The sequence below is a fragment of the Sturnira hondurensis genome, unplaced genomic scaffold (assembly GCF_014824575.4).
Source record: "Sturnira hondurensis isolate 20B ecotype Veracruz unplaced genomic scaffold, ASM1482457v3 Scaffold0013537, whole genome shotgun sequence".
Lineage (NCBI taxonomy): Eukaryota > Metazoa > Chordata > Mammalia > Chiroptera > Phyllostomidae > Sturnira > Sturnira hondurensis.
Window position 1 is genome coordinate 3,603,528 of NW_028086168.1, and position 17,760 is coordinate 3,621,287.

General features: G+C 36.1%; 1 long non-coding RNA gene across 1 annotated transcript; it reads left to right on the top strand.

Moving 5' to 3' along the window:
- Nucleotides 1–6,039: 6,039 nt before the first annotated feature.
- LOC118997901 (uncharacterized) lies at nt 6,040–15,500 on the top strand. The gene is made up of 3 exons (XR_005068754.1): nt 6,040–6,049; nt 11,981–11,987; nt 15,369–15,500. It is a non-coding gene; the product is annotated as an uncharacterized LOC118997901 (long non-coding RNA).
- Nucleotides 15,501–17,760: the final 2,260 nt, after the last annotated feature.

A 17,760-nucleotide genomic window follows, 5' to 3' on the forward strand; every position in this document is an offset into this window, starting at 1 on the left:
CTTGCCACTTAATGATGTTGCCTTAGGAACAACCTGTGCACCTTGATAGTCTAATAATGACCTAATGGACAAATAGTTTAAAATTGTGTACCTGTAAGACAATGAGCAAGTGATTTCTCACAAAGAATATCAGGTTTGAACAACTAGTAGCTATTATATATAAATATGAATTCAATGTACTAAATGTTGCCAAAAGGAGACAACAAAACTAGTGTTTGTTAATCATTTTATAAAGGTTAATTTTTTATAGAAAAAATAAATATTACACTTTCATAAGGATGGGACAATAATCTACTTCTTTAAACTTATGTCCTAGTTCCCTCAATATAATATTTTATAAGTGACTTATGTTGGTAGTGGATTATATACTAATATTTAATTTTATTCTAGTTCAAATATTATCATATTCATGGAACTTATTGAAATCTTCAGAAGTCTACTCAAGTTTTATGTAGCTATTTCTTATGGAATACAAAGGTTATTTGCACTTCACCATTTGCTTCTAATTTTTATTGTTACCAATATTAGATTTATGAATTCAATATTGTTTATTTTGAAAAAGATATGCCTATAAATATCATTATTAATTCATACAGAGGAGATACAAAATTCCTCAAACAAACAATTACCAAATACTCAAATATCAAGCCATTTTTTGTCACTAGAAGAAAATAACTGTATTTGATAAACCAGTTTTTAAAAAAATAATAAGGAAATGGATAAACTTATCTTCTAAATGCCAAAATGTAAAAATACTAAAACTCAAAAAGTAACATTTAAGATATGTATGAAATGTAACTTTATTTCCCTTCAAATTAAATCATTTTGATAAGTTTATTATAAAGATCAACTTTCTTCACAGGCTCAAGGAAACACAATTATAACAACAAAAGCACTCCTTGAATTATTGCTTAAGAGCAATAAAGCAAAGCCACATTATCCTACTTCAGGATATTCACAAGTTTAATGGGAGTGGTCATCTTTGAAAGCTTATTTGCTTTTGAAGAGTTTATAACATGAAAATGCTGCTAACCTCTAGAAAGACATTTACCAGTGAATAAGAATGACAAAAATCTTGAACTTTGTTTGAAGCTTGAAGCTTGTTTCTCTTTCCTAAATGCATATGATATTTAGTGATCAAATGCCTCACAGAACATAGAATACTACTTAGATTTCTTTGGGGCAGTTGGCTGTACGCCCTCATTCTTGCAACTTGGATAGGAGGTCCAGTTAACTTTGTAGCTGATGCTAATACTTTAACATCAGCATTAAAGTTAATACTTTAAAAATGCTGCAGTGTTTTTCTCATAAAGTTGAAGATGTTTTGTAAGCACAGTTCTGTAGCTGCCTCACTTTTCTGACCCGTTAATCCAAAAGCCCCTTTGAATCTTCAGTAATCTCACAGTTCTCCTTAAATATAAATAATAAGAGTAATTATCTAATGATGTTGCTCTGAGGTTAAAATGAGTTAATTCATGTACCTGGAACATGGTAAAGACTTTCTTAAAAAGTTAATTAATCTTATTCTTACTGCTCCTGTTAAATTTAAAAATTAAAAGATATCCTGGAAGTTAGGCAGTATTTGTCTAAGAGCACTTAATACAAAGTATTACCAAGGCAAAAATGGATCAAGTGGCCTCTATCTTATCTTGATTCTAATCTCAAAAATAGATTACTATTTATATACTATTTGTTTTCACTTTGGATTCCAGGAAAGAATTTGAATCAGAACAATCTGTTTTAAATCTTGTCCCTCCTATTTACTAGTCACATGGCCCCAGTAGAGTTAATCTTTCTAGCCTTCCCTTTATTCAGTTGTGAAGTAAGGATAATCCTCATGAGGTTTGGCAAAATCAAAGAAGATAATGTGTGTAAATATCCAACACATAACTTGGTTCATAATAGTTCTCAGTAACTAATGACTACTTTTCCATTCCTGTGTCATTGTTTTCAAAGTGCTGATCTGAAAATAATGATGACTTTGATAAGAATAAAGCAATTTTAGCTCAATGGAACAGGCTAATTTTAATCTATTCTGAACTGCTTAAACTAAAGGAAGGCTTACAGTTAAGAATTAATTACTCTGATTTTTCTATTAGTTCAGAAAGAATTAGGTAAAAATTAGGATAAAATTATGATAATTAGAATTCTTACTTTTTACTAATTTTTAATACAATATATGCATAACAAACTTGTGCTAATTTTGAGAAAATTTTATAACAGTGCTTGTTTTACCTTTCCCTCTGAAATCCTTTTTTTAAAATTTTTACTTAGAGAAGTATCCTAAATCTGTCTCCTATATTTTGATTCCCTACTTTGTCCTTTTTTAAAAGATTTTATTTATTTATCTTTAGAGGGGAAGGGAGGAGAGAGGGAGAGAAATATCAATGTGTGGTTGCCTCTTGTGCTTCCCCTCCTGGGAACTGACTTGCAACCCAGGCATGTGCCCTGACTGGGAATTGAACCACGATGCTCTGGTTCACAGGCCCAAGCAGAGAAGTATCCTATATATAATTACAAATATTTGGATTTGTCCAGGAAATTATTCTTAAGGTTTTTTTTACTCAATTTCTTATGTTCTCAAAAAATGAATATTTATATGAGTACGCTGGAGAAATTTAGAGTAATGGGACATAACAGAAAATAGATCACCCATAATTTCACACTCAGAAGAACCACAGCTTAACATATTCCATTCTTTCTATTTTGTTTTGTAGAAAATTCGGTTAACTTTTAAATATTTCATAAACTTATCTCACATTGGAAAGATAATGGAAAACTCCCCAAAGTAAAGATTTTTGCAGTGAGCTGGTACACACAGCCTGGGTGTCTTGATGAATAGGCTGGAATAAGTTCCTCAGTGCCATGTCAGCCTATGGGACAGGGAGGAAGTGAAATTATACGGAGGAGCCTATTGTGTCCTTGGGTTGGAAAGGCAAGTGGAGCCTCTGAGCTACGTAAAGTTAAATCATTCTCCCTGCTTCCTTCTCCCTCTTTTGCACGGACCACAGAGTTGAATTCTGAGAACTCAAATGTTTACGTGAAATAACATTATTACTTTGCATTTATTTTTCTTGTAGTTTTAAGCATATCCAGTATAAGTGTAGGAAGCTTACATTTAGAATTAAGGCAGACTCTATGGCTATATTATTATATATTTGATTATCTATGATTATATATCAATCCTAGAAATTCCTCCTCCAACCTTTCATTGGCAGGTTATTTAGAAAAATATGTTCAGGGTTCATCTCTTTGTTGGGTTTTCTACTCTGGAACTTCCAGATTCACTATAAGTTTGGAGAGATGAGAATGGATATCTGAGCATGGGCTTTTCACCACCTCAGAACAAATAGGAGTTCAATAGGAGAGGTGTAAAATATACTGGGAATTAAAAGCAACTTAAAGTCTTAAAAATTCAAGGGTACTAATATGTATCCAAGAGGAGTTGAAGGTACTTCTTTATGTACTGCAGGTTGACTTGAAATTCTCACAGCTCCCTTCTCCCTCTTTTCTAGTAAAGTGAAGACACCCAGTACACCAGAAAAGTGTTCTGAGAATGGGCCATTTGCCTGGATGGCTCAGAAACATCTTCATTAAATATGGAAGCACTTTGTAATAAATCTTAGGGTGGGAAAGGAGACAAGGGCTAGAATTCTACTTCATGTGGAATAAGATCAAGGTCATTAATTGCAGAAAAATACAGGTTTAATTTAAGACTAAAGATGCTCTTTGACGGAAATTAATCTCCCTGGTGCCAATTTGTGTTTGATTTTAGACGCTTTACAAGAGAATCAGCCATGATCTGGAGTAAAAGCACCTGCCAGGTTTCTCTTCTTCTCTCCTCCAGCCCAGAGCTCGTTCTCTCTGGCGGAGGAGAGAGCTACAGGAGGTATCTGGAGAAGCTCTCGGGTGGAAAATGTATTTGCAAGAGTCACTTCAGCACTGGGGGATGGATACTCACTGTCCTGTGAGAAAGGGTGGTGCATCACAAGAATAAAAGTCTGGAAAGGGCTTTAAGAGTACATTTTGGAAAGGAGGAAATAAGGAATTATGGAACAGGGATAACATGTGGGATAAGCTATCAGGCCTTGATCCCTGTGGGGCTCAAAGGAGTTTATTGACTAAACTAGAAGCATGTTCTTTACTTCATCAAAATCTATAGGCTTATGATTCTTGATAAAATATTTAAAAAGAATGGCTTAAGTCTCCCTTGGGGTCCTGGGTGTTATGAACTAGAGAAAGGCTGGTAAGCAGAATTTGGGACCGAGAAGTATACTTTGTCCTGATCTGCCCCCCCACCAAGACAAGTATGGAAAAAATGGGGGCAAGTTCCTGTTTCTTAGATCATAAAATAAAGGAACAGAGGCCAGCTGTAAACCTGGGTTAGGCGTTGTGGTATCAGAAACACCATGTTTTTGCTGTGTATAATGTGCACCTACATTTTGTGTGCATTATACATGATTATCATACCCATTATAGTACCCATGGCATGTATTCATTATATCCATGTATAATGTGCATCCTCATTTTTCCCTTCAAAATGTGGGCAAAAAAGTGCATGTAATACATTGCAAAATGTATATATCTCTGTTTTATTTCCCTAATGAACTGTAAGAAACAATAAGATGAATTGACAACTATCATGATTTTTCAGCCTTATTGAGGTATAGTTGACAAATGTATGTATGCATACACATATACCCACATATGTGTATGCATATGTGTATGTATATATGTATATAGGTGTAGGGGTATGTGTGTGCATATATATATACACACATATGTATGTATATAAAGTATTCCCACAATCAAGTTAATTAACACATCCATCACCTCCATGTTTAATTTTTTTTTTTTGGAGAGAACACCTAAGATCTACTCTAGCAAGTTCCAATTATACAGTACAGTATGGTCAACTGGAGCCACCATGCTAGTATACTTTAGACCCTCAGATGTTATTCACTTTATAATTGAAAGTTTGTACCCCCTCTCCATTTTTCCAACCACTGGGTCTTAACAGCTACTAATTATTGAGCAGGTGATCAAAAAGTTAATTTTGTGAGAAATGAAATAGGGAACTGAAGTATATTTAGCAACAATAACAAAAATTCCTGCTTTGTAAATATGCTATGCATGTGACCAAGACAAAGCTTCTAGCACTCTGGCAACAAAAGCCGGATACTGAAATGTAAATACATTTTTAAGGTAGGGAGTTCAGTAAACAGCTTCAAGTAGAGATTTGTCTTCTTGAATACAACTCCTATGGGAGAAGACCAAGTGAATGTTGATCTTATTGGGAATATTTTTATTGCAAGAATAGAAAATAAAGGATTGTATTCCTGCTGGCTCAAGCTAACTTGATAATTTAATGTTAATTTGCAGATGAGAAATTTTAACCAAGTAAACATAGTCAGAGGTATTTTACATGGGGAGTAAATACTGTGCAGCAAATTGTACCAAGTCCTTAATTTGGAGGAAGAACAGCATCTAGTTTGTGTGTGCGTCTATGTGCAAACTCTGCAAAATAGTCATGTGTACTTCCTTTTGAACAACCTCTTAGTTCTTTTTAAAAATGTTTTATTTAATTATTGTTCAAGTATAGTTTTCTGTCTTTTACTCCCCTCCCAACCCACCCCCATCTAGTGCTCCCCACCTCTCTCCAGTTTCCACCCCCCTTAGTTTTTGTCCATGTGTCCTTCATACTTGTTCCTTTAAATCCTTCCCCTTTCCCCCCTGAAGTTTCCCTCCCCTCTCCCCTCTGGTCCCTGTCTGCCTGTTGTCTATTTCAATGTCTTTGGTTATACTTTGCTTGCTTGTTTGTTTTGTTGTTTAGGTTCCTGTTAAAGGTGAGATCATTTGGTATTTGTCTTTCACCCCCTGGCTTGTTTCACTCAGCATAATGCTTTCCATTTCCACCCATGTTGTTGCAAAGGGTAGTAGCTCCTTCTTTCTTTCTGTTGCATAGAATTCCATTGTGTAAATGTACCATAGTTCTTTTATCCATTTGTTTACTGATGGGCACCTAGGTTGCTTCCAACTCTTGGCTATTGTCAATTGTGCTGCTATGAACCTATGGGGTGCATAGGTTCTTTTGGATTGGTGTTTCAGTGTTCTTAGGATATACTCCTAGTAGTGGAATTGCTGGGTCAAAAGGAAAGTTCATTTTTAGTTTTCTTAGAAAATTCCATACTGTTTCTATGGAATTTTCTCTTAGTTCCTTTAAGATACACCTGAGACAGGTCAGTTATAAGCCTAATCAGAATGTTTTTTGTTCTATAAGGTGATGATTTCAGGCTGCACTGCTGCTCTCTAATGGGCATCAACGGAATACATTTTGAGGTCTGATCAAGTATGGTTTATAATATTGGTGCAAATTGAATTGTCAAAGCCAGCTGCCTGCACACAGACTGGGGTGCGACATAGGGCCACATATTCTTTTATCAATTGCAGGGAGTGTCTCATGTTCTCACCTTTGGAATTTCAACATCTATGGAATATGTTGCCCTGGCCTAGAAAGGGCAAGTTCACAGTGAAGAATCAGGTACCTCAACTGATTTTTTAGGTTGCTTCTATCTATTGCAGAATTTTGAGAAAACAAATTCTAAGACAGATGTCATGCTTCCACAGCTAAGAGAACACTTTGATGCATTTCTAAGAATCAACACATTCTAGCCTGTAGAAGGCACATATGATTTTTTTGAAAGTGAATGCTGACAACGTAGCTCAGGAGCCTTAGTGTTGCACAACCCAAATTTGGCACTACATATATATCAATTTCTTTTACTATACAGAAGCCTCACTGCTATTTGCACTGGCAAACCGGAGGCAAAGTAGATAGAAATGGGTATACTTAACAGTCATACTTATATTGGTGCTTGCTTTTTGTTTGTTTGTTTTTAATAGCTGCCACAAGGGCCTCCACTAACACGTATAATGCTTCTGTCAAGAATTAGAAAGGACTTCCTTCTGGATTGACAAAGTACCAAACCAAACCAAACCTAGCCTCTTTATCTGTTTTATCCTCTCCCTGTCTCTAATCTTTGGCACAGCTTTTCCACATGGGCTCAGCTGATGCGAGTCTGTTCCTTTGAGTCAGTGGCATTTCCTTCATTTTCCTGAGGAGGAAAGTGCAGCTCAGGGAATGGCACCTTTGTGGGCGGTGTACCAGGACTGAACGAGAGGCCTGCCTCACGCCAGAGTCTGTGCTGGGCAATACTGCCTTCTAGGAAGCTGATACAGGAATTGAATGGAATTTTATGTTAGCAACTGAGATAACTGAAGCATTAATATTCACTATCATTTTCATAATGGCACAAAATTATTGTCTCTGTGGCATTAAGTGAAAGCTTCGCTGGGACTGCACTGAAAAGACTGATGGGATGAATTTAATGAGATGACTTCAAATTCAGGTTCAGTGAACATTTGTTGCAGTTTAAATGTGGCAAGTGCTAATTGGTACAAGAGATGAAAAGTCCACCCAGCTAGACAAGGGTCCTTCATCAAGCATGTTCCACTCATGTGTAGACAGACATAGAGAACCCGGGCCATTTGTGCCAGGTTTCAGTTCCTCAAGTGACCACGCCCTATTGTCTCTTTGCAGATGCCACTCCTCCATCAAAGGTAGAAGAGTCCTATTCCTGTCCCCTTGAGTCCGGGTGGGCATTGAATCCATTTTGACTGAGAACACAGCAGAAGTGATGCTGTGTGCCCACTGAGGCTGCGCTGTGAAATGTGAAGCAGCGTTCACACCGTTCACTGGAACGCTATCTCTTGGAGCCATAAGCCACCAGATGAGAGGTTCGGCAACCCTATGTAAGGTGGCCAAGTGTCGTATAGGCTCTCTGGTGGACAGTTACGGTCTATAAGTCATCCTAATTCAGGCGCCAGTACTGTTGAGACAAGAGCCTCTGGATGATTTCAGCCCTCAGCCATCTGAGTCTCCAGCCTTGGGTGCTCCAGAGCCGCAGACGTGGAGCAGAGATCAGCCATCTCCGAGGCACCTGGCCCCGGTCCCACAGGACCTATGAGCATAATACAATGGTTGTTACATTATACCTTTAAATGGAGGGTTGATTTGCTATGTAGCAATAGGAACAGGAACACCATTCTCCCAAGGGAAGGCTGCAGTTGTGTGAGGAGGGGAACACTGCCAGGGTCTCATACGATGTACCTTTCCCGCCTCAAGCTTTATTTAGCACTTTTCATAAGGGGAAACAAGAAGACTTTGGAAAATTAGTAAACAAATCTACTAAAAGGTCATATTGCCCAAGTGGCTCCTAACTCTAGAAATACTATACAGTGTTTTCTCAAAGTGAACAAAAATATACATAAAATGTCCTCAAGAAAAAGAGCACAATATGAGTCAAGACAAATGAACATTAAAAAAAAAATTCCCAAGACACTGTCTCCTTGATGTTGTTTCAGACACTAACAGGTGATGAGAAAGTGCTGTCATTACTTTTATTACATATTATTTGGAGCCTGAGTTATATTTTATGCAGGATAGGAAACTTCCATTTCTGCCCTCAGGGTGTACGATTGAAATCAGAGAAACATGATAAGTGTCTCTGACAGAACACAGAGTGTTCTGTTTTTTAATGCTGAGTTGCAAGTTTTCAAACAACCTAATCACCACAAGTGAAATGGAAAGCAATGACAAAATTTCAGAGTTTCAAGTCTCTATTTCAACAGGATGACTTTCTGTTTTCAGTTCTTCATAAAAGAAGCCAATTGCCTGCTCTATAATAGTTCTAAGAATTACAAGATGCTAAGTTCAGTGATGTGCAAAGAATAGTTTAATGAGTGTCTTAAAAAAGACACATCTTTTAAACTTGGCTCTACATATGTTGAAAAAATTAAAACATAATTAAATCTACTAATTGAATGCAAGGACAATCTGAATTAGTAATAAGTCTGAATCACATGTTATGATAAGGAAATGTGATTTTATGACTTTTATAATTAAATAAAATAACTTCTACAGTTAGAAAGCAATTTCTTAGTACAAGTTTTATATTGCTAGTTTTTCACTAACTATATAATTTATAACTTGCATTATTAATCAACTGATCCCCGACCCCCTCTCCTTGCACACTCCATGCCCCGCATTTGTTAAGAACTTAAGTTTGCTAAGAACTCAACAAATACGTAGCAAATGCCAGCCTGTGCCTAGTTACTAGTCTAAGAGGTGTGAAGAATTCTAGTAAAAACAGAGACACTGCCTTGTTCTACAGGAGCTTAAATTCTGATTGACAAGCTATAAGAAACAATTAGCTAGGACTACAAAATAGTTTTTAATCCTACTGTGTGCTATAGAAATTCTGAGAGAAGTCAGATCCAAGGAGTTGCTAAAACCTTCTTAAATAACACTGCCTTGACTACATACAGAAAAATAGCAGAAATCATTTAAATTTCTAAGGAAATGGCTCTGGCTGCTGTGGCTCAGTGGATTGAGCACTGGCCTGTGAACTAAAGGGTCATTGGTCCAATTCCCAGTCAGGGCACACGCCTGGGTTGCCAGTCAGACCCCTGGTGGGGGTTGTGAGACAGACAACAATACACTGATGTTTCTCTCCCTCTCTTCTCCCTTCCTTCCCTCTGTCTAAAAATAAGTAAATAAAGTCTTTTAAAAACACTTTAAAAATAAATAAAATTTTAAGGATATGGAACTCTAGTCAGACAATAAGACATGAAAATCTTATTTAATTTATATTTTGTATTGTAATAATTTAAGAAAAACTTTAGTTCCAGGTATAAATAAAAACTAGGTTAGCATCTAGATACTAGATAATTTAATTGAAGCCACCTGAATTAATAAGATTTTAAAATTTTAACTTTTAAAATAATCACACATACCATATAATATGAATGATTAAGATGTGATCATCAAATATTGATTATGGGTGACTTGAATTCCTGGTGAATTTGATGACTTTCTCTGGGATATGATACTGGGCAAAAATAACAGGCTTGGAGTCAAAAAGACATGCATTTGCATCCTGATGATATTCTAATTGTTTTGTAGTTGAGGAAGCTGTTTAAACCTCTGTAAATCAATTTAAAGTAACAGTGAGTCTCAATCACCCATTAAGATAGAGAAATGCACTTTTAAACATTTTTAAAAATAAAATTACATTATCTACTAGAAAATGACTTTTAAATACAAGTTCAAAGATCTCTAAATCAAAGTTTTCTTATCTGTGAGGCAGACATGGTAATACCCACCATATGGAGTCTTTCTGAGAACTAAATGAAACAAATAAAGTGAAAAAATTTTAAAAGGAAATTGCGCAATGTAAGACATTATTTTGATCCTATAATTTTGTTTTCCAGAGGTGTTAAGAAAAAGAACCCACCATATTCTGAAAATAAAGATTCTATTCTGGAAATATTGAATAGTAACCAATCAATAGAGATGTACTGAATATCTTCGGTGTTATTCTCTTTTTTTGGTTTGTAAAGTTTTATGAAGATAATTGCATATCTTGAAACATAGTGTTAAAAAATAACTGACTGATTTTAGAGAGAGAGGTAGGGAGAGAGAGAGAAGCACCAATTTGTTGTTCCACTTATTTATGCATTCATTGGTTGCTTTTGTATGTGTCCTGCCAGGGATCAAACCTGCAACCTTGGAGTACCAGCACAATGCTCTAACCAACTGAGCTACCCAGAGAGGGTCTAAAAATAATCTTGAATGGTTGACTTAAAATGGACTTTAAGCTGAAATAAAATAAAGAGCAATTGTCTGATTATCTAACATGACTCCTAACCATCTAACTTAGCAGTCTTTTTTTCAGAGAACTACGAAAGAGTTATTTACATATTAGTTGCTACTGTGTGTATGGGAAGGGAAAAAAGCAAAGAACAAAACTTAGTGTTCAAGAAAAAAACTCAATCACTTTTTTTGGAGGGCCAGTATTTATAAAAGTGAAGCAACTGAGCTTCCATCCAGACACCCAGACCTACTGTGGTCAAATAGTTGACTTCGGCCTCTGTCATCATAATTGGCTTGTATCTCCCTTTGTACTTCCTTTTTCCCCCTTTGCTCCCTAGGAGGGGACACACTGCACTCTGGGGGCTCTTTTGTTTTTCTAAGTTGCCTTGAAGCCAACTCTATGCAAAGGCTACAGAACTTCCAATGGTGGTTCTGGACTTTCTTACCGATATTTACATCGGGATTTTGCCCAGGATACTCCAAAAAGTGCAGTGTTTTCGGGTTCTTCCTTGGATCTTTCCTCATACCAATAATCCTCTACAACCCTGAAGAGCTGAATTTGACGTTCTTGTTTAGATGGCTCCTCAATGTGTATAAGAGAAACTTCAGTTTCCTTCATAACTTGGAGCAAATTTACCTTTCTCTCCTGACATTCTCTCATGCCCACTTCATAATTTCCCCATACAGAACTGTCTGCTTCACCCAGTTATGCCACACTCTTGCTTTCATGCTTGGCTCAGGATAAACTCTCCTCCTGGAATGTCTTACATTCCTCTCTTCTCTGTGGAACAAAGTTCTGCTCATCCTCTCTCTGTTCTAAAGCTGCCCTCGACTCCCCTTATGGAGTCTTCTTCACTTATATTCACTGAATAAGTGAATTAGTTATGCACATGCCACAGAAATTATATAAACTTCTGTCATATCACAAGTATCTATTGACTTATATGATAAGTTTACTGTTTTACCCAACAGAATGTAAGCCTATTGAAGACAGAACTCTGCTTCATAAATTTTATCTCTTTTTCTTCAGGGACTGGCTTGGCACCCATTATATAGCTGATATTTCCTAAATATCAAATGAAGATATTTTATAATTTATGCCAAATTTATCAAAAATTCACTCTGGTTAGATGACAAAGGCACTACTTTCTCTGTAGAGCATATGGGGTCATGTATTTAAACAAATTTTGGAAGTCATAAAGCAGGGCACAAATGTCAGGTGTTTTGGGTTAAGCTGATTGATGTATTCATGGCGGTGCAGTGGAGCTTAGTGGTTAAGCACCTGGAACTCTCTGCCGACTGCCTGGGTTGGAATCCTGGCTGCCTCACTGAATAGCCCTTTATTAAAATCTCAATGCTTCAGCTTCCTTGACTATCAAATGGGATTAGTTCTATTGTTAGTGTGGATGACACTAAAAAAAGTGATGACAAATCTTAATAACTTATGTTACAACTCTATCTCATAGGGTTGTTACAAAAATACTTAAATATGCATGGCACTTAGCAAGTGCTCTTTAAGGGTAGACGATTATTGATGATAGGGAGTATTCATTAACAAAAGTATTTATTGTGTCCTTTATGTGATAGGCACTGTTCCTCATAAGAAAACTAAATAACAATAAAATATGACATGTATTATGGAGAAAATTGAGTAGAGTAAGAAGAGAGAAAGGAAAGGATTGTTATAACAGGGTGGTCAGGGAAAGCCTTTGTTGAAAATCAAATATAGCTGAAAAAAGATAGTTCTAGATGGAGGAATAGCAAGTGACAGGCCTCAGGCAGGAACATGGGTGGAGTGTGAAGAAGGGCTATTGCTGGTGTGGGTGGGAGTGAGTGAGCCAAGAGGTCACAGAGAGCCAGAGGCTGGACCCTGAAGGGTACGGAAGGCTTTGCCTTATACACTGGTTGGCAGTTTTTGCGTAGATAAATGTTGTAATTGCCTCAGTTTAAAATGCTTGTGACAGATTTAAGACAGGTAGCTACTGGACAGGAAGACTAGGTGTGAGGCTATTCTGATAATTCAAACTCCAGAGCTAATAATTATCTGCTGATTTAAGTTAACAAACAAACATTAAATGTGCATTGTTAGTGGTTGTTAACATTTTTTCACTCTTTCCTCACTTGAGACAATATATCACAATCTAATTTAGTTATTAAAATCCTCATTCATTTCTCCAGTTTTAACAATTAAAACTTGTTTAGTGGTCTTTCACATTTTCTAATACCTTACTGTAATATTCTGAATAAAATTTCCATAAGAAACTAAATGTTGTTGACAGCTGTCATTGCATTGCCCCACTCTCTTTGTACTTATCTCTGAATTTAGTCATCAACCAGGAATGATCCCAATGGCTTAGGGTAGCTTCAGATTTTACGACGGGTTTAGGTCAGAATAGAAATGTTTTTATATCATTCATATCCCTTATATATATATTTTCCATTTTATTTCCTTTGACAAGGTAACTCATTTCTTCTACAATTAAGCTACCATTCTTTAATATCTCTTGTTCAACTTTCTCTTCTATTTATACTCTGTCTTGCCACCCACCTGCCTCACTCTCTCCTTTTCTCTCCCTCCTTCATCTTGGCTGCCCCCTCCGATGAATGTAACTTTTAGTAATATTTACTATTTAAATTTTTTCAATACATTTTATAGTGTCAAGATAACTTCTTGATAAGCCCTATGCAAATATTCACGAGTAGGTTTTTATGTCCTCAGGACATACTGTTCAGTAACAACATATTAATGATGGTTATCCACTGAAGTGTTGACCTTGCAAATGATCAGTGACAAATAACTCTCAATGAACTTTCGTACATCACTGTGTATTTGGACTGTGACTTCTAGTTCAATCATGAGAAATGTTTATTTTCCCATCCATTTGTGTACATAGTTATGCTAAAATATTTAATTACTAGTAAAAAGAAAACCTGAGAGACTGAATACAAGGGGAAAAAGGAATGAGATATATGCTTATTATTACAAAGCCTGTGGGAAAAGAAACATGAAGATAAAGATTAACATGAAAAACAGAATGTTAGCATGAATTGGCCCAATTTTATGACCTGAGATTGAGAGATCACAGAAGACTAATTCTGGGACAGATACAAGAGCCAGCTGGATTTTGGCTAAATGTCTAAGCAGAATGCAAGAGGGATGGCCAAAACATTTTGCTGACTTTCATGCCTGGTTGCCACGGACAGTGGCCTCTCAAGTAGCTGCAATGAATGGAGCCCATTTCAGATGCCTCCAATCCCGAGTAGCAGGGATAGCAAAATGCCATCACAGAGCAGCCTCCTTGGTCACACAGACAACCCTCGAGAACCCAGTTAGGTACAAGATGCTTGATAAAGGAGATGGGGTTTAAAAACAGAAGAATGAATAGGCTGACAGAGAACCACCATTCTATTGGCATGGTCAAGAAGTACTTAATTCATCTGCATTTTCAGAAGATACACTTTTTATAAATAGTTCCTTGAAAAAATCTTATTTTAGATACAAAATGTCCTTCTTCCACCTGAGGGAAGCTGACTCACTTTTAATTCTCCAATGCAAAATAACTGTTCTAAAGTGAAGGAATTTGACAGAGGTACTTCGATTACAAATGATTTAGTGAGTTCCAAGATATTTGAGGTAAAATTATCAAAATATTTAATAAAAGAGTTGGGAAATTTGAACCAGTTGGGTTAACATTAGTTATTCTTGTTTTCACAGTACAGTTATGATATGCCAATGGCTCAGTTAATTTCTAGCACTCTTTATAGTTCCCACCACTTGAGGTAAAGTAGCAAATTTCAGTAAGGTGTGGAGTGGCTTTAGACATGCATTTTTCACTAAAATAGTCTCGATCAGTATGTGTGTGGGTGGGTGGGGGGAGCATAAATGAATGGGTGATGATAGAGTGCTAAAACGTAAATCAAACAAAAAGAAAGCAAAAAGCAAAAACTTTCCAAAGCAAAAGCACCCAAGTACTGACAAATCCCTGTGAGCAATGTAGAACATTCCCCTGAACAAGAAAGGCAGACATTTTTACTTTACACCAGAGAATCTGATGTTTTCTAACATGTAGAGTTACTGATCTGGGACCTGGAAACAATTAGTGAGCATTTATAAATATATATTGTTAGCCCAGATTTCTTCGTACTAAAGGTTTATTTCCAAATTTCCTGGGAGTCCTTTCCCTGTATATCTCCCAAGTCAGTCTGTCAAAAATGGAACCACTCTTTCATGCCTCAAATTGGATTCTTCTATTAACTTTCTCTCTCAATGGCGTTACTATCAGTCACCCAAGACCGAATAATTAGCATCTTTGGTTCATACTTTTATATCACTCTCCACATCCAATTGACCACCAAGTCCTATAGTTACTTCCTTTTATTCTTTGTAAAAACTGTCCAATTCATTGCATTGTCCTTATTTTCCTGCTCAAAGTGTTCAATTATTGGCATTTTTTTGAGTACCTTCTATGTGTCAGGCATAGTGGAGGACACTGGGGATACTGAATGAAAAAGACAAAGTCTGGGTTCATTCACCTTAGCAAAAAAAATTAATCTTTCTCCCTTCCAACAATCCTCCTCATTGTTACCATGGGGATCACTGTAAAATGTGGATACAAGACTCTCTGGCTTGAAATTGGCTCTTCATCACCTATAGTACAGGTGGCAAACACAAGGCCCGTGGGCCAAATCTGACCTACCACCTTGTTTCATCTGACCTAGCATCTTGTTTGTATCTGGTGTCAGCACTGAGCTCCTTGCCCCTAGTTATGGAGTAGTTACATTTATATAGTCCTAAAATTACATTTGGCCCTTTGAAGGCAAACAGGAAGCTGATGAGGCCCCTGGTGAAAATGAATTTGACGCCCCTGATCTATAAGATAAAACCTAATCTTTACACAAAGCTCTGTAAGACCAGGTTCTTGCCCACATTTCTAGTCTCACCTCCCCTCATTGGCTTCTCTTTCCCTCTCACAATTTATGATCCAGCCAAACTGAAACAACTTCATACTTTTTACACACCATGCATTTTTACAATGCTGCCTATGTCTGAGATATCCTTCCGCTATACTTGCATTTAAAACTCCAGTCAGGATGCCTTGGATAGATTGTACAACAAGAAGCAAAAGGAGTAACAGTGGAACTGTCTTATCCTTTCCCTTATTTTAAAGAGATTCTCTGTAGTAGCAGCACTAATTTACATTTCTACTAACAATATATGAGGGTTCCCTTTTCTCCACATCCTCTCCAACATTTATTGTTTGTTGCATTTATAAAAAAAAACTTTCATTTATTGATTTTTTTTTGAGAGAAAGACAGAAAGACAGACATTAATTTGTTTCACCTAATTATGTATTCATTGACTGATTCTTATTTTTTCCCTGACCAGGGATCGAACCCACAACCTTGGTGTATGGGGAAAATGCTCTAACCAACTGAGCTACCTCGCCAGACCCTTTCTTGTCTTTTGGATGATGGCCATTGTAACAGGTATGAGGTGCTGTTTCACTGTGGTTTTGATTTGCATTTTCCTAAAAATTAGTGACATTGATCATCTTTTCATATCTTTCTTGGAAAAGTGTTTATTCGGGTCTTGTGTCCATTTTAACTGGATTATTTGTTGTTTTTTTCTTGTTGTTACTGTTGAGTTGTATGAGTTCTTTATACATTTTGAATATTAACCTCTTATTGGAAATATTATTTGCAAATATTTGCTTTCATTTGGTTGTTTCCTTTTTTGTTTTATTGGTGGTTTCTTTTGCTGTATGTAAGCTTTTTAGGTTAATGCAGTTTCATTAATTAATTTTGTTTTTGTTTCTCTTGCCTTTGGGGTCAAGTTCACAAAAACACTTCTGCGACCAAGGTCCATAAGTTTAGTGCTTATGGTTTCTTCTGTGTGTTTTATTGTTTCAAGACTTTAATACATTTTTATTTATTTTTTTGTGTTTGATGTAAGATAGTAGTCTAGTTTGATTCTTTGCATATGTCTGTAATTTTTCCAGCACCATTTATTGAAGGGACTTTTTTTCCAATGTATATTCTAAGTGTTCATTGGTGGATTATTGGATAAATACATGTATATGTAAAATATATGTGCGTATTATATATAAACATAAGGTTTATAGGCATATAAAATGGAAGAGACATAAAGATGAAAAATTGACATTTTTGACAACATGAATAGATCTTGAGGGTATTATGTTAAATGAAATGTTAGATGGAAAAGAACAAAAGTCGTGTGGTTTCACTCATATGTAGAATATAAAATAGAAGTGAGAGATAGACCAACAAAACAAAAACAAACTCAGATACATACAACAGAATTGTGGTTACCAGAGAAGGAAGGGGATGGGGAACGTTGAAGTGGGTCAAATATATGGAAGAAAACTAGACTTTGGATGGTGAGCAGACAATAAAGTATACAAATGTTAAATTATAATCTTGTACACCTGAAAATAGTGTGATGTTTATTAACCAATGTTATCTTTTAATCCATGCTTGTTAATTATTAAACATGATGTATAAATGCTGAATTTCGTTAAATGTTTTAAGTCTATTAGAATACTCTTTTTCTTTTTGAAATGTATTAATGCAAAAATCTACTAATTATTTTAAAGTGATAGAACAAATTTTTCTGTTCCTGGGATGAACCTAATTGGAACATGGTGTATTTCTTTTCATATCCGTGGCTGGATTCAGTTTGCCAACACTGGGTTTAGGACACTGCTTTCTTGTCAGTTAGTGGCACTGTCTCTTCTTTTCCACCCTACAGCTACCTCGTTTGGTATCTAGATTATGGTGAGTTTGTAAAATGATCGAGGGAGATTTCCTTACATTTCAACTAACTGAAATTAATTGACATAATGGGGCTTACTACTTCTTCAGTGTTTGGTAGAACTCACCTCTAAATTTGTCCAGGAATAGGGTTTTCTTTCAGGGGAAGGTTTTTAACTACAGACTTAGTTTTAAACTGCTTCATCTGGAGCATAAATACTCAACTGTATTTTTCTAGAAAAATGCCCAGTTATTTATGTTTTTATTAAGGTGTA